Raw genomic sequence first — 17,600 nt, 5'->3', positions numbered from 1 at the left:
ATTTTTCAAATAATTTTCGTTAAATAGACGAAATGAAGATAAAACATTGTAGTCAATACGTTACAAAATAAGCTTTAGTAACTCGCGGGCCACTCTCTCACTACTAAAGCTTCACTTTTATAACTCGTACACTTACTTACTTATTTACTTACTAGCTTTTAAGGAGCCCGGAGGTTCATTGCCGCCCTCACATAAGCCCGCCATTGGTCCCTATCCTGAGCAAAATTAATCCATTCTCTATCATCATATCCCACCTCCCTCAAATCCATTTTAATATTATCCTCCCATCCAGGAGCCTTTCGAAGGGGGGCTGCGGAGCTGCAGCACCCCCAGATATTTGTGGCTCTGTCTCGTTTTATGTTGTGAAATATAATTATTATACAGTCCCTATATTTTAGCGGCTCAATTTTTTTTTTTTTTTATTTCGCTCTCATTGACATGCACGCAATCGTTAGTGGTCACTTCCTCCCCTGGTGCTGCCAGAGCGAAACGAGAGACAAGGACGGATTGGTGAAGCCACTTCCTCCCCTAGAGCTGCCAGTCTCGTCTCGGATGCTTTGCGCGTTAGTTTTACCCCTCCCCCTGCTACCCCTCGCCTAGAATCCAGGCGCTGCAAAATTTGCAGCAGTTTGTCAGTAGCGAGCAGTTTTAAATACATTTTCTTTAATGTTGTGAGTACAACAAGTGCGACAATGTTTAATTCTGTACAATATTTACAGTCTATTCAGTTCAGTACCTTAACAATTCAGGAGAAATGTGAAATTAAGTGCCTATCAGATGAATCTCATAATGGAAAGAGCCGCTAAACAAAATAGCCTACAAAGCTCGCATAATTTTTGCTAATTTATCCAGTATCCCTGCTTTCTTCTCTCTATCTCCACACAGACTGTATTAGATTAATGTGTTTAAAAACAATTCCATCAGCTGGGGCAACAAGATGCAGTTTTAAAATAAGAACAGTAAATGTTGTTCATGAGAAGAAGGAGCCATTGCTAGAATGTTTTCAAACCATAATGGAATCTGAAACATCTAACAACATCACAATAAATGAGGCAAGCGCCCTGGTGCGTAGTCTTGAAGATCCTGAATTCAATTTCCGGCTCAGTTTTTTTTCATTTATTGATGTATCATGCAGATATATTATTCAACCAAATACAACATCGCCAGTTAGATATTTCTAAAGTTCAAATCTGCATATTAAAATATTAAATTATGGTTTATTTAACGACACTTGCAACTACAGGGGTTATATCAGCGTCGCCGGTGTGACGGAATTTTGTTCCACAGGATTCTTTTAAATGCCAGTAAGTCTACTGACATGAGCCTGTCTCATTTAAACACATTTAAATGCCATTGAACTGGGCCGGGATCGAACCCGCAACCGACTATGCTACCGAGGCCGACTCTGCATATCAAGCTTTGTTAATGCCACACAGACAATACGGAACAGTGCACAGTTGAGCAGCGAGATCTGTGAAAATGAAAACCCTAAAAAGCGTCGTAAGGTCGAAGGGATTCAGACAAGGGTTGCGGCAGCCAAGGAAGTGTGTGACCTCATTTTCACACAAGCTAACACCCGATTCCTGTTCATAGATCATCTAATATTTTCTTCTCTTCTGTGTCAAGAAAAATTTGAATGCTACAAAAGCTCATTTCCTGAAAATGACATAATTGTATGTGTGAAGCTTTTTCCAATGTTCGATAAAGACAAGCTAAATCGGAACTCACTATGTTGTATCAGAGACAAGAATTCAGAAATATCAGTGACGCAGTCAAACTCTTGCAGTTTCTTCTATCTGAGAACTTGCAGGCCTCACTTTGAGAAGGTGTGAAACTACTACGCATAGCTATCATCATACCAATGACAACTTCCGAACCAGAACGTTGCTTTTCGTGTTTGAAGAGAGTAAAATCCTATCTCAGAAATACGATGAGAGAAGAGAGACTGACAGCATTAGCTATGTTTTTCATTGTAAAGACTATGTTAAACGACATACCGGATTTTAATAAGAAGATGATTCGAAAGTTTGCAACCTACAAAACAAGGCGCATGGAACTAATCTTTAAATAAGGTAAGTTGCTTGGTTTATTTTTGTATGCAGCCCCCCTGAATTCAATACCCACGAGCCGCCACTGCTCCCATCTACGTTTCGGCCTCCCTAAAGGTCTTTTTCCCTCCGGCCTCCCAACTAAAACTCTATATGCATTTCTGGATTCGCCCATACATGCTACATGCCCTGCCCATCTCAAACGTCTGGATTTAATGTTCATAATTATGTCGGGTGAAGAATACAATGCGTGGAAGTTCTGTGTTGTGTAACTTTCTCCATTCTCCTGTAACTTCATCCCTCTTAGCCCCAAATATTTTCCTAAGCACTTATTCTCAAACACCCTTAATCTCTGTTCCTCTCTCAAAGTGAGAGTCCAAGTTTCATAACCATACAGAACAACCGGTAATATAACTGTTTTATAAATTCTAACTTTCAGATTTTTCGACAGCAGACTGGGTGATAAAAGTTTCTCAACCGAATAATAACACGCATTTCCCATATTTATTCTATGTTTAATTTCCTCCCGAGTATCATTTATATTTGTTACTGTTGCTCCAAGATATTTGAATTTTTCCACCTCTTCGAAGGATAAATTTCCAATTTTTATATTTCCATTTCATACTATATTCTGTTCACGAGACATAATCATATACTTTGTCTTTTCGGGATTTACTTCCAAACCTATCTCTTTACTTGCTTCCAGTAAAATTCCCGTGTTTTGCCTAATCGTTTGTGGATTTTCTCCTAACATATTCACGTCATCCGCATAGACAAGCAGCTGATGTAACCCGTTCAATTCCAAACCCTCTCTGTTATACTGGACTTTCCTAATGGCATACTCTAGAGCAAAGTTAAAAAGTAAAGGTGATAGTGCATTTCCTTGCTTTAGCCCACAGTGAATTGCAAACGCATCTGACAGAAACTGAATAACTAGTACACTACATAACTAATTTCCACTCCCACTGCCGTCATTATGCTGTTATTATCTTGTTTTTAAGGAAGTCATGGATTTTACGGTGATAATGTTGGTCGCTGACAATAAGTCACATTACTTCTCTAGGAAAGTAAGTGAAAGTGTGTTTCGTTCAATAGTCGCATAGCAACAAATAAAGGAATACTCAAAAGTCAACGACCTTCCCAACAATTCTAATCTTCGAGCATTAAAGTAAATAGAGAGGGCGTTCAATACTACTCTACTGAATGAACGTGGGACCAAAATAACAGCTCTCTCAGATCAACTGATCTCGGGCAAAACATTACACAGTATGCTGTACGTACCTGCAATTTATTACAAAGATTACGAAAATGACAGCCTATCCTAGAATGTATTACGATAAAATTAAAGTTTTGGTAAATCCTAATTTAACAAGTGTCTTGTGTTAATGACTTGTTTTATAGTACAACATTAAATAACTTAAAGTTAAGCCTGCTATAAATGTCTCATGAAAATATGGGATACTTTTACTGTCGAAGTTTCTGTAAGGAGATTGGAGTTAGAAGCTATTGAAAAATGTATTAAGACTGAAACAAAGGAGTTGACACAATAAAGGACACTGTTGTTTTTATAAAATATTTATTCGTGGCAATTTCTTTCGGTCACTTGAAAGTACTTTGCACTATTTTGTCTGATAGTACCCTTCATGAGTGAAAACATAGGTTATGTAACTTTCATTGATTTGAAAACTGTAATATTGTGAGAAAGTTGTGTCTTATAGAAACATAATAGCTTTGATTTTGTGATTAACAACTTGAGGGGTCTACCGAGCCTTATATTTTAGAAATCCTTCTAAGTTTGGTAAGTTTATTTACTAGTAAAACTAGAATATAGACCTGCCGAGTTTTTATATTATGATAATTTAATTTACATATTTAAAAAAATACAATTATGTAATCCTATAAAAAGGAAAAGAACACAAACTTTCAGCTACTTATAGCCTACAAAGAGTAAGGGGAAAGAACATGTTTTTTTTCGTTCTTTCACATAAAATGAATGTTTGAAAAAATGTAACGAAAAATGTTAATCCATTATGTTTCAGAGTTTTAAAATTTTCTCGGTAATTATACATAGGTAAAAATGAAACATGGATGTCTTGTAAATTATAATTAAATCCTCACAATAGGCCTTATAACTAAATATAAAAGTATAATAATACTGTTAAAATGAAAACTTACAAATGAAGTCATGACACAATAATTATGTATACAAAAACTAGAGCAAAATAATATTTGTACATTATTTCACATAAACTGAACGTTTAAACTGGAATAAATACAACATAATAGGGCTACTACTTTATTTTTATACATTATTTTCTGATTTTATTTCAAACCTGGTTAAAACTGCTCTTGTCCTTATAAATCATATATGTTTTTTACCCATAGTGGAATTGGAAGCTTCAGTCACCTCTCAACTGGCTGAGTGTGACAAGGAAATAAAGGAAATGCCAACGCCGAAATTTCTGGATCGTTGATCAATACTTCGATGCCATAGTTTTGAAAATTGGTGGCGCTGTAATTCAATTTTCGGCTAAACTAGTGCTGAGGTAGTTCCCTCTGTACTCAGTTTATACACCTTGCATATTCGAATCTGTGACAGATTAGGTTTGGTTAGTTTAGGCGTTTGTTATGGCCTTGCATATTCGATCAACTGCATATCCACAAAAAAATATCTAATAAATTGAACGATTTTCACTTCCGAAATCACGGGAACTACCTCAACGCTAGTTTCACCTTATATGCCATTACCATTTCTACAATTTAATAGGACACTCTAATTATTTTGTTGAAATAACTTGAGACCTATTGAAGATTCGATTGGAAAACAAACAGGAACACGAAACAAATAGGGTAATTTGATAACTTGAGGTAGGCCTAGGCCTATTTGTTTTTCTGTATTTGAATTCGTAAGCGTAATGATGAGCATTCGACAAACACAGACACTTCTGCTCTTTTTTAAAGATAAATTATTGGCAGTGAGGAAATAGTACACGTATTGAAGTTTTCCAAATAAACATAATTAAACAACGTTATAACGCTTTAATACATAGCAGTGAGATTATTAATATGCCTACTACCTACGAAATATTATCGTTATTTCTCATTTTTTGTGCCAAAATCAATCCAAAACACTCATATTCCACTAGACATACATTTGCCTTTCCATATCTCTTATCGCTTCTGCCCTAGATCAGCTGATCGAACTCTGGTGCCACTACCCAGCAAGTATTGTCCCTTCTATCTGTTTTATGTTCGAAGGTTCTAATATTAAATAATGTAAAGTGAAGAAATATATTTTATTGCGTAAAATGACTGCGGAAGTGGAAAAAAAAATTAAATGCAATTTGTGGGTTAAGTAGAATTTGCTTATCTCGGACTACGTTAGGACGGCAATGAGCCTCCGTGTTCTCTAAAAGTCATTTGTAAGTAAATATAATAGGCTTTTCATTCTTTTTAATATATTCTATTGTCCCCTTCAATCAGCAGTTACATCACTTCCATTCTGTACTCAATATACATGTATACGATATTAACCTATGTTTCGTATGTTAGTATGACACGTTTGTATGTCATAGCATGGTATTTGGCATATGTACATATGTATTAATAATTTAATATGTATTATATACAAGGTAGAAGTGAAATAATCTTGCAGCTTGAAAGGGACGATAGGGTACATGTAAATAAATAGAAAACCTATATTACGTTTTGTAGTTAAATGCATGGTTAATTAGAAAATTAAGTTTGAAGTTTCAGCAGTCCGGCAACATCGTCGCTAATACACTCTACTCGTGATATAGATGTAAGACGTCAACGAACTCTGTGAGTCTCCGTACGTAAGCTGCATTCTCTCGCTTCGTGCAATGGTTTGAATTTAGGGTTTCAGTTTAATTAAATTTACACGAAAACCATTTACACTATTGAAATACGCCAAAGGGATAAATTATTATTTATTGGATTTTCTATCGATATGACAAAAAATCACGATCTTACTTGCAATAGTTACTCAATAAGAGATAGTTAAACGTTTGGGGGGGGGGAAAAACATTTTTTCTTTGAAAAAAACTTTGAACTTTCCATCTATATAGTTTTTTGTTACATATAACATGAACTATTCGCTCTGGAAATCTGCAAGGCTATTTTACTTCCAACCTGTATATATGAATGTATAGTATGTTTATGTTCATTATGTCAGTGCTAATTCTCTTGCTGTGATTTCAATACAAGTAAAAATAGTTTACTTATTAGAAAATTCTGTTCAGTATTCCAATTCTCAACAAAACTGAAAGTAATGCAGATGCATTTTCTCAAAGTTTCCCGAACACATAAGGGTATCTCAGCTTTACAAAAGGAAGTTGTGTTGCACATGTGTAATTTCTGCCATCACAATAAACTGCAGCCTAGAGATAAGAACGGGTCTGTTTATCTTAAGCAATGCGTCACGCAATCAATTCGGTTTACCCAGTGTAATATTCTCTAGAAAAGTTACGACCCTAATCAGAATGTTTATCTCCGTGAATGTTACACAATTCCTCGAAGTTCAGTTACGTAATTGTGGGTTTCCCAAATTATTTGGACAATCAACATTTTGGTTTCCGGTCCCTTCGAATATAAATAATATGTAGATAATTATGGAATTTTGTTTTTCTACCAAAGTTGAATTAATTTGTGCTGTAGAGATACCTGCATGGTGAAATCCATTACCCTTGAGTGTAGGACGTTAGATGAAAGTAACTAATATCGTTTAATTCTAAAGTAAAAACAATATTTTCTTTTCAGAACTTTTCATTAACATACTGGGTCATCATTTTGTTTTCACTAATATTTCTAATATTAACCTGGCTATACCTTTGGATTAACGGTTGACAACCGCAAACACTATGTTACCCTCTTCCACGACACGAGTTTGATGATACTAGAGTGAAGTACAAACAAATCACTTTACTAGGTATAGGAGGGAAGAAAAGTAGTGCAGCCATTTACGTAAACTAGGAACTATTACGGTTTTCAGTTTGATAATTTTCGTTAGGTTTTTATTTACTCAAAATACAGTACAGTATTAATAATAAGTGTTTTACTCATTAACTGAATTATCTACGCGGACGTATTCATTATGCAGTGTATAGTACACTTTTTACATCATATTAGCATAGGCCTACAATATGGAGAGTGCATTTAAATTGAAAAATAATCAAAATCTAGATATTTAAACAAATTGTTGAAAATGATGGTCGTACATTTCGATGCCGGCTTCAGCTATTTTGTGTATCTGCATATTATCGAAAACGTTTTTAAGCATAGCTTCTCAAATTGAATGCATTGTTTCTGGAATGTAATTCTTTAATTCTTCTAGTCTTGTAGGATGTTTAACAAACACAATTTTTTACAATAACCCCAAAAGAAATAATGCAAAGCATCAGTCGACATGGGGGAGACCATAATCATGTGCCTCTTGAAATAATTCTGTACCTACTCGATAACAGAGTAGGTACCTTACGTATTGTAAATTCAATCTTCACTTCTGTCCGATTAGCACAGATAAATTTACTCAGATTGCTACCTACTGTTCGTCCAAGTAATTATATCGCAGGGGCGTAGAAAGGGGGGAAATCACGTGACAGGTACTTAACGAGGCCCTTTTATTTAAATTATTTTAAACAGTTGTATAATATTACGTAGACGTCCAATTCCTGACAGGAAATGTTTTCAGAAAAGAGCTGAGAGCCCAGTCACTAGCCTTTACAAAGGGGCCAGCAGATATGTGCGGTGGAAACCGGGAAGCGACGTAACCAAACGAACACAGTACCTGTGCGAAATTATGATTCAATAATGAATGCACTTTATTCACTGGAAAATACGTCCATATTTCTGGAACGTACTATACTCACTGAGTACTGTATACTGTGACCGTAAGACGACTTTGATTCCATATGCGGCCTTCGTTCTGTGTAGAGTACGGGTGGAAGTTTACAAGTAGAAGGGATAGGTGGGAAGTACATTCAAAAACTCAGGTACAATGAAAATTGAAGTAATAATAAAATGATGTCACTGTAGAATGTTCTTTGCTAAATGTAAATTAATAACAAGTGATTTCAGTTGTTACTTTCTTCAGAATAAAGACAAATTAAGATTTTTGTCACCTATGGCATGGTTTAAACCTGTGAATCTCATATGTAATGGTACATACATAAATCACCGATCACTGTAGACGTAACACTGAATAATAAATCATGCAAAGGTGAAAATAATTTAAATTAAGAGGAAATAACATACTGGAGAATCTAAAGGTAGCAATGCTCTTTCCAGCGCTTTCTCGATCTTCGAATGTAATGGCTATTGAATAGAAAGTAATAAACTGAAATTTCAATAACTACTTTTAAATTTGAAATTTACCCAAAATGAAAACACTTTTCGACGGTTCAGTTAAAAAGAGAAACAACTAAAAATTGAAAGTTTTGAGAAACCTGCATTTTAAAACTTTATGATGCTATGACAAGTCAAAGGATCGTTGAAATTACTCCAGATTCTGTTAATGATATTTTATATATATATATATATATATATATATATATATATATATATATACACTTTAAGTTTCAAATTACAGTGTATTAATAGGATTTCTCATAACAAGCATGAATCTCTAAAATTCATAATTTTCAAAACTTCAAATTTAGAGTTGTTTCCCTTTTGAATTGGGCCGTCAATTTATGTTCATAAAACAATGAAGTGGGCTACTCGATTAGCAATAATAATACTTTATTTAACGACGCTTTGAAGTGTAAAAGTTATTCAGCATTTAAATTCAACGTGAAAGAGAAATGGCCGACAAATTTTGTCTCCAGTCCTCTATCAGGTACAGAGTTCTCCTGCGTGCCGAAAATCTACGATAGGAACTTCCCAACTTTACTTCACTCAAGCAGAAATTCATGCTATGGGTTTTATAGCTCATCGCCCTTGGATGGATATGAATCCGCGAATCTCGGATTCAGCGGTATGTATGTATGTATGTATGTATGTGGAAGAAACCACCCTCGACTTAAAGTTGAATGTATTCTCAGAACAGGAAATAAGCTTGCTTTTATAGTAGTGGTAGTATTATTTAATCCAATAGAGATAAGACCATCAGGCCTTCTCTTCTCCTCTACCAGGGTATTACAACTACAGGGACATAATTTTATTTTTTCTAAAGTTTCTAATATTGACCTGACTATACCTTTGGATTAACGGTTGAGAACCGGAAACACCGTTTGCTACCCCCTTTCATGGCTGGAGTTCGATGATACAGGCGTAAAATACAAACAACTCACTTTACTAGGTATAGGAAGGAAGAAAAGTAGTTCATCCATTTACGTAAAATAGGAAATATTGCGATTTTCAGTTTGATAATTTTCATTATAGGTTTTTGTTTAATCAAAGTACAGTACTGTTATTAACAATAAGTGCTTTTACTCACGAACTGAGTTATCCATTCGGACGTATTCATTATGCAGTGTATATTATACTGTTACAGCACATTAGCGTACAATATTGTAAATTTTATTAGTAACAACAATGTAATTTATTCGCCACAACAATAATTCCTTTCTACAATTCGCCTTAAACGCTCTCGTCAACAATTGGATTTTCACTCAACACAGTATTCGTTATAGCACTCCACCGACGACAATGACAATTTACTTGGACTATTACGAACAACAATGAACTGTTAATCTTAACTAATATTTACAAAGCACTATTTACAAATCAGAACTACCAGTTCTCAGTTCACAGTTCTTCTATCTCAGTCACTCGAGTTTACAGTATCTCGAACCACAGACCTTCAGAGACAGTTCACTGTACTCGAACTCGGGTCCCTCCAACTGCGGTCCACTGCACTCAAACTCAGGTCCCTCCAACTGCGGTCCACTGCACTCGAACTCAGGCCTTCGGATGCTGACGCAGTTGCGGACGCACACTCGAGTCGAACTCCGGTACACAAGACTGGCTTGCTTGCTCTGGCTTTCTCACTGACTGGCTGACTAATCAACTGAAAACTGCTGTCGTTCCTTCGCGTCCTTAATTTATAACCACAGCGACGTAGCCTCGAAAGTTCCACGCGTCTCTAGAGATGGCACTCCAGAAAAATCCAGAGCCCTCTCCTCTCTACCAGCACCAGATGTGCGCGCACTCTCTCTCCACTCTCTCGCCGCGTTGGCCCTTTCCCCTCTCCGCCGCGCGCCATCCCAAAGTGCTCCGCGCGATCTTCTCTCTTGCGGGACGCTGGTCGTGAGTTCGAATCTCACGTCGCTGTCACATTGCTCCCTCCTTAGGGCTGCTCGTCCCGGGCAGTCCCTTGGTAGGCTGCTAATCTGTCCAGCGTTTGGGGTCCTCCGGCTGCTCCCTCCTTATGGTGGCGCCACCCCATCCTTGGCTTGGCTGGGCAGCGATACTCGCACTGCGTGGGCGCCATCTTGCTTTTCCCCTTGGCCCTCCAAGGAGAGCTCGCTGGCCACGGGTTGGTCTTCGGCGTCCATCAGGAACAATTCATCCCGACCAAGACGGAGTATACGGTGCCGGACGTCCACCGTCGCATCGAGTAACCGCATGGCGTCGAGTCCCAGGACGACGTCCTCGGTGATGTTGGCGACGAACACCCACATCTCCAGTTTCCTCTTCCCCAAGGTCAGGTCCAGGAAGACCTCTCTCTGGATGGGCAAGCTCTCGCCTGAAGCAGTCCGTAGCTCGTATTGGCGCAGCGGCGTCCTCCCAGGTAGGCCCCGCACGACGTCTGGTCTGGCGATAGTGAGCATCGCCCCGGTGTCCACCAGTACTCTGCATGGACGGCCTCTTATCCGTCCTTCAGCAATCATCCCATCGTCGCACCTTCTGTCGACCGGTTTCAGGACGAGCCGAGGGGACGGTGATGACGGCGCCGACGTGCTCCTCCGAGCATCGGCCCCCTCTCTCTCCTGACTGTAGCCAGGTCGGTCGCAACTCCTCCGGAAGTGCCCAGGTTCACCGCAGGACCAGCAGGTGGGCACCCGTCGTCCCCGTTGCTCAGGCGACTGTTGACTCCTCTCGGTGTCAGACACCTCTCTCTCCGGCCGGTGGCCGGAGCGGTCGCAGTCCCTCCTTAGGTGTCCCGGTCTCCCGCAGGACCAGCAGTTGGGCGTCCGTCGTCTCCGCCGCTCCGTTGACTGTTGGCGCTCCTCGACGTCGGCCACCTCTCTCTCCTGCTTGTGGCCAGATTGGTCACAGTCCCTTCTCAGGTGTCCCAGTCTCCCGCAGGACCAGCAGGTGGGCGCCCGTCGTCTCCGCCGCTCCGTTGACTGTTGGCGCTCCTCGACGTCGGCCACCCCTCTCTCCTGCCTGTGGCCGGATTGGTCACAGTCCCTTCTCAGGTGTCCCGGTCTGCCGCAGGACCAGCAGGTGGGCGCCCTTCGTCTCCGCCGCTCCGTTGACAGTTGGCGCTCCTCGACGTCGGCCACCTCTCTCTCCTGCTTGTGGCCAGATCGGTCGCAGTCCCTTTCAAGTGTCTCGGTCTGCCACAGGACCAGCAGGTAGACGCTCCTCTCCTCTGCCGCTCGGGTAGCTTCGGTTGGCTCCCCCCAGCATCCGTCGCCGTGACGCTCCTGATCCAGTGCGGTGCTGAGACTCCCGCCGCCGACTTGGCCGCCTCCATCCTGAGGGCCGCCGCCAGAGCTGCGTTGATGGTACGATGCTCTGCCAGGAGTAGCTGTTGTCTGATTTCGGGGTCTCGAACTCCGCTGCCGAAGGTGTAGGCCGCCTCTCCAGCGATGAAGTCATTAGGTAGGCCCCTGAGGGCCTTATGGGCAAGTTGTTCCACCGCCATCACGAATTCTTGCAGGGACTCTCCTGACTGTTGGACCCTCGTTTTCAGTTGGGTCCTGAATGCTGCCGCAAGTTGATGGTCACCATAACGTCCCTCCAAGGCCGCCATTATCTCAGCGGCTGTCCCATCTTCTGGAACGCTGTGAAGAATCTCTGAAGCCTGTCCCTGAAGCGCGGTCAACAGCTGGGTAGTCTTCTCCGCTGGCGTCCACCCATTATGTGCCGCGGTGGCCTCGAACTGGCGACGGAATATCGCCCAAGACGTCGTTCCGTCGAACTTCGGCGTCTTGACGTTGTAATGTCTGGCTGAGGGCGATGGTTCCACATGGCCACTAAATGAGGTCCTCGATTCTGTCGTCGATCTTTCCACGGCCCGTTGAACTTCCTCGGCAATTATCTGTTTCTGTTCTCTAGCCTGGCGATCCACCAACGCGAGGATGTGCTTGTTTTCTTCAGCATGTCGGTCCATCAACGTGAGTATGTGCTTGTTTTCCTCGGCGTGTTTGTCCATCACCTCACTCGTCTTGTCCAGCAACTCGCTCGTCTGCTCTTGACGACGCTCGAGATCGCGGATTTTTCCGTCGAAATGGTCTACCTCCCGTCTCAATTCGGTTACTGTCTCGTTTATAGTTGTAAAATTCTTGTTTAGGTTGTCAAGATCGGCTTTGAGTTCGTCTTTCACGATGGCGACAATTCCATCTACGTGGGCTGAAACGCTTTCAATTTGCGTAGTGACGTCATCTTTCACTCCGCTTATGTCACTTTTCATCTCCGTCTTCACTTCACTTATGTCGCCTTTCACTTCACTTATGTCACTTTTCATCTCCGTTTTCACTTCACTTATGTCGCCTTTCACTTCACTTATATCGTTCTTCAACTCACTGATGTGCTTGTTCATTTCGTCTTTCATTTCTGCTTTCATTTCCGCGATGGCTTGAAGGATCTGCTGTAGGTTCTCCATTGTCGATAATATCCCACTTCTGACACCAGTGTAAATTTTATTAGTAACAACAATGTAATTTATTCGCCACAACAATAATTCCTTTCTACAATTCGCCTTAAACGCTCTCGTCAACAATTGGATTTTCACTCAACACAGTATTCGTTATAGCACTCCACCGACGACAATGACAATTTACTTGGACTATTACGAACAACAATGAACTGTTAATCTTAACTAATATTTACAAAGCACTATTTACAAATCAGAATTACCAGTTCTCAGTTCACAATTCTTCTATCTCAGTCACTCGAGTTCACAGTATCTCGAACCACAGACCTTCAGAGACAGTTCACTGTTCTCGAACTCGGGTCCCTCCAACTGCGGTCCACTGCACTCGAACTCAGGTCCCTCCAACTGCGGTCCACTGCACTCGAACTCAGGCCTTCGGATGCTGACGCAGTTGCGGACGCACACTCGAGTCGAACTCCGGTACACAAGACTGGCTTGCTTGCTCTGGCTTTCTCACTGACTGGCTGACTAATCAACTGAAAACTGCTGTCGTTCCTTCGCGTCCTTAATTTATAACCACAGCGACGTAGCCTCGAAAGTTCCACGCGTCTCTAGAGATGGCACTCCAGAAAAATCCAGAGCCCACTCCTCTCTACCAGCACCAGATGCGCGCGCACTCTCTCTCCACTCTCTCGCCGCGTTGGCCCTTTCCCCTCTCCGCCGCGCGCCATCCCAAAGTGCTCCGCGCGATCTTCTCTCTTGCGGGACGCTGGTCGTGAGTTCGAATCAGAGACCTGCAAGAGAGCGATGCTTAACGATATCTGAGATCGGTTTTACCGAATGCACTTCGTGTGTAATCGCTCGAGCTCGGGTTTGGCCTGCGCTCGCTCGAGCTCGCCCGGGGGATCGCTCCCCTGTCGGAACGAGCGCTCGCTTCAACCACTGTACGCGAAGCAGTATGCTACAGTACAACGTAGTTCAGCATTGGTAAAAATCGAATGCATTCATTTGATTATCAAAACCATTCGAAATAATAGAAATATTCACAATATCACTTGATTATTCATTGATTTTGCTTACCACCACAACAAGCCGTATGAAGTTACACAAAATATGTACTCGCATAACAGAATATGTTCCATTTTAAGATAATGATAAGAGCTTCGAGTTCAGAATCATATGACGCAAAAATAGAATGATAAGCTTCGAATGTTCTGTGTGGTTGTAGCGTACTGACTCTTCTAACAGCCCCAGTATCTGACCCTGATCTTTATTAAATTAAACACCTGACCTACATGGTGATAAGAAAAAAGAGCGCTGCTCTCAGGCTATAGGCCTACGTATAGAATGACTAATCAACATACTGCAATGTTATTGAACAATTCATTCATGCATTCGAATGATTTAATCCTACAATGGAATAATCATAGAAATCACTGGATTGTTTTCAACAATTATATATTTTAGTGGAAATTTAATTAATTACACATTTTTCTTTGTTTAGATTGAAACAGCCTGAAATGATTTTCTGTATAAATATATTTCATTCCTACTCAGTTTAACATTTAACTTCAAAAACAAACTGAGACACAAATTTAATCGTGATAATATTGTAAATGCAAATGAAATGTTTGGTTATATTACTATAAAATGTATATAAAACCGAGAAATTACATTTAATACGTGGTAACTAAAAATGTCTATCGAAGTATGAAATGCAAATAATAAATTAGTAGCTATATATTTTGTTTCATCTCAAACGTAATATGAACTTTACTCATTAACTTGGGAATATTTTTATTTTAGTAGGTTATTTTACGACGCTTTATCAACAGCTTAGGTTATTTAGCGTCTGAATGAAATGAAGGTGATAATGCCGGTGAAATGAGTCTGGGGTCCAGCACCGAAAGTTACCCAGCATTTGCTCGTATTGGGTTGAGGGAAAACCCCGGAAAAAGCGTTAACCAGGTAACTTGCCCCGACCGGGATTCGAACCCGGGCCACCTGGTTTCACGCTGACCGTTACTCCACAGGTGTGGACAATCCTATGTACTTTAAGGTATTCTTATCGCTTACTTCTCCGAATTTAGTCCAAGCAGAGCTAGTAGGTAACTGCTTTCCCTTTTCTTCCACTACTCTGACTCTGCTGATTTAACTTTATTTTCGGCATATACTTTTGACATCGTGTCTTGTAATCTTTTACCATCAACAGAGACGGTGTCCGAGCCTCTGCTTGAGATCGACGTCGATACTATTGAATCATCTTCAACATTCGTTTTGATGAAACGTACTGATTAGACAAGCCTACAATTCACCTACTGCTTACGCCTTACTGCTACCGGAAGAGCACTCATGAACACCGAGCGCTCGTCGTCAGACCCGATCGCTCGGTGTGTTGCCTTACTTCGTGATTTATCGGAACTATTCGTATATGATCGCTATTCATTCAGTCAGTGCCTTCCTGGACTGATAACGATATCCCGCGCTCGCTCTCTTGCAGGTCTCTGGTTCGAATCTCACGTCGCTGTCACAATATAGAGAATTACGTTAAATTGAAAAATAATCATAATATGGATATTTGAACACATTTTTTTTAAATGGTGGCCGTTCATTTCGATACAGGCTTCAGTTCTTTTGTGCATATTACCGCACTATAGATTATTGTACCTAATTACAATTACCAGTTTCGTCCTTCGTATTAGTAACTCATGTTGAAATAATTCTGTACCTACTCTATAACAGAGTACTGTAAATTCAATCTTCACTTCTGCCCGATCCGAAAAGATAAAATTACTCAGACATGCTATCTACTGTCCGTCCAAGCGGTTACGTCGCAGGATCATAGAAAGGGGGGAAATCACGTGACAGTTAATTACTTAACGAGGCCCTTTTATTTAAGTTATTTTAAACAGTTTTATAATATTATGCAGATGTCCAATTCCTAAAATAAATTAATGTTTTCATAAAATAGCTGATATAGCCCAGCCACTAGCCTTTACAGAGGGACGAGCAGAAGCGACTGGGGGAAACCGGGATGCGACGTAGGCAAACGGACGACAGTACCTGTGCGAAAAAATGATTCAATATTGAAAGCCCTTTCGTCGAAAACTCGAACATATTTCTGGAACCTACTATACTCACTAACTCAGTACTGTTTACTATGACCGCATAAGCGACCTTGGTTCTGTGTGGAGAACGGTTGGAAGTTTACTAGTAGAGGGGGTGGGAGTGAAGTACAGTAAAAAATTCAGGTAAAATAAAAACTGAAGTAAAAATAAAATTAAGTTCCTGTTCAATATGAATTATAAATTATAATTACAATTAATATTAAATTTAAAATAAAAATCAAAGTACGAAAAGATTACCTGATTAATAAAGGCTAGACAATTTATTGTAGAAGTTAAGAACAAAGAAAGAATTCTTTTACTGAAGTACAAATTAAACCTAGAATAATAAATTTAAATAGTGAAGAAATTACCGGATATTGAAATATTTTATGATAGAATAAGATAACCAAAGCTCGGAACTTGGGGACTTCTGTCTTTGCACGTGGCTAAGCGACCGGACTTCAATGTCAACAAACTCCCGCTTCCAGCACAGAGGTACTGTAAGATCTGCTATAAAACTGGTTCCTGGCTGGAACAACATAATGATAATATTATGGTAGGTTGAAACAAGTAATTTTATAGCATATATATAAATAAACATGCAAAATATATCAAATTTACAGTTCTGCTCTGTATATTTTATTACAGTGTATGACTACATACAATCGAATATTTTTCGAACCCATACCTTCTTCGTCTGTTAGTTAAACATGATCTGAAACGAAAGAAACTTATTTCCACGTCACATGAAGTGACGGGAGCAAAATTAATTTTTTTATTTTATTTATTTTAACTAGCTACCTACTAAATACAAATTACATTTATAAAACAAAAATGTTTCTAGCCACTACCGTAAGAGCCAGGCTCGTGTACGGTGTGGTCTTAGTCAATAATATAACATAAAATTTACAAGGACACTTTACTAAATACAGTAAGTAACTTAATTCAAACCAAGAAATACAACACAAGAGCAAGAATAAAGAAGAAAAAGAAAAAGAGAGAAAAATACACATTTAATATAAATTGACAATTCGACAGAAGCCAGTGATATTCAATAAAAACAAGAATATAGTAGACAGAAATAAAAGGTAAAAAAAATACATTTGTTAATATTACATTATATCGTGGATAATTTTACAAATTTATTTTTTAAAAGCTTCAATTTTAAAAAATTTCAAATTTGGAAAATGGTTTATAATTGTATTATAAAGTCTTTGGCCGAAATAAAGTATGGAATGTTTTCACTGTCACTGTTTCCTGTTTGATTTTCAGTAGTTGCTAGCTGATCTCGTATCTGAGAAAGATAAGTATCGTAAATTTGTCTCGAAAATAGTTTTCAATTTCTATGTCACTACTAGGGAAGGTTCCACTACGACTTGATCCATGGCTATGGACAAATTTTCCACCGATTTAAGAGACTGCAATGTATTTCAATGAATGCCCGTTTCCAATCTTTAGTTTGTGTTTGACACAAGTTACAAAATATAAACTCTCCATTCGAAGAAAATAATGTATCTCCTCAGAATTCCTCCACGAAATTCTGTACCTAAATTTTAAGAAACATATTTTCAAACATATACAATACCCATTCGAATAATACGTATTTTGTTATTTTCAAACAGACCGTCTTCCTATAATTCTCTGAATGTCATTGGCTTC

This window comes from Periplaneta americana, chromosome 1 (assembly GCF_040183065.1).
Source record: "Periplaneta americana isolate PAMFEO1 chromosome 1, P.americana_PAMFEO1_priV1, whole genome shotgun sequence".
NCBI lineage: Eukaryota > Metazoa > Arthropoda > Insecta > Blattodea > Blattidae > Periplaneta > Periplaneta americana.
This window is presented reverse-complemented; position numbering follows the sequence as displayed.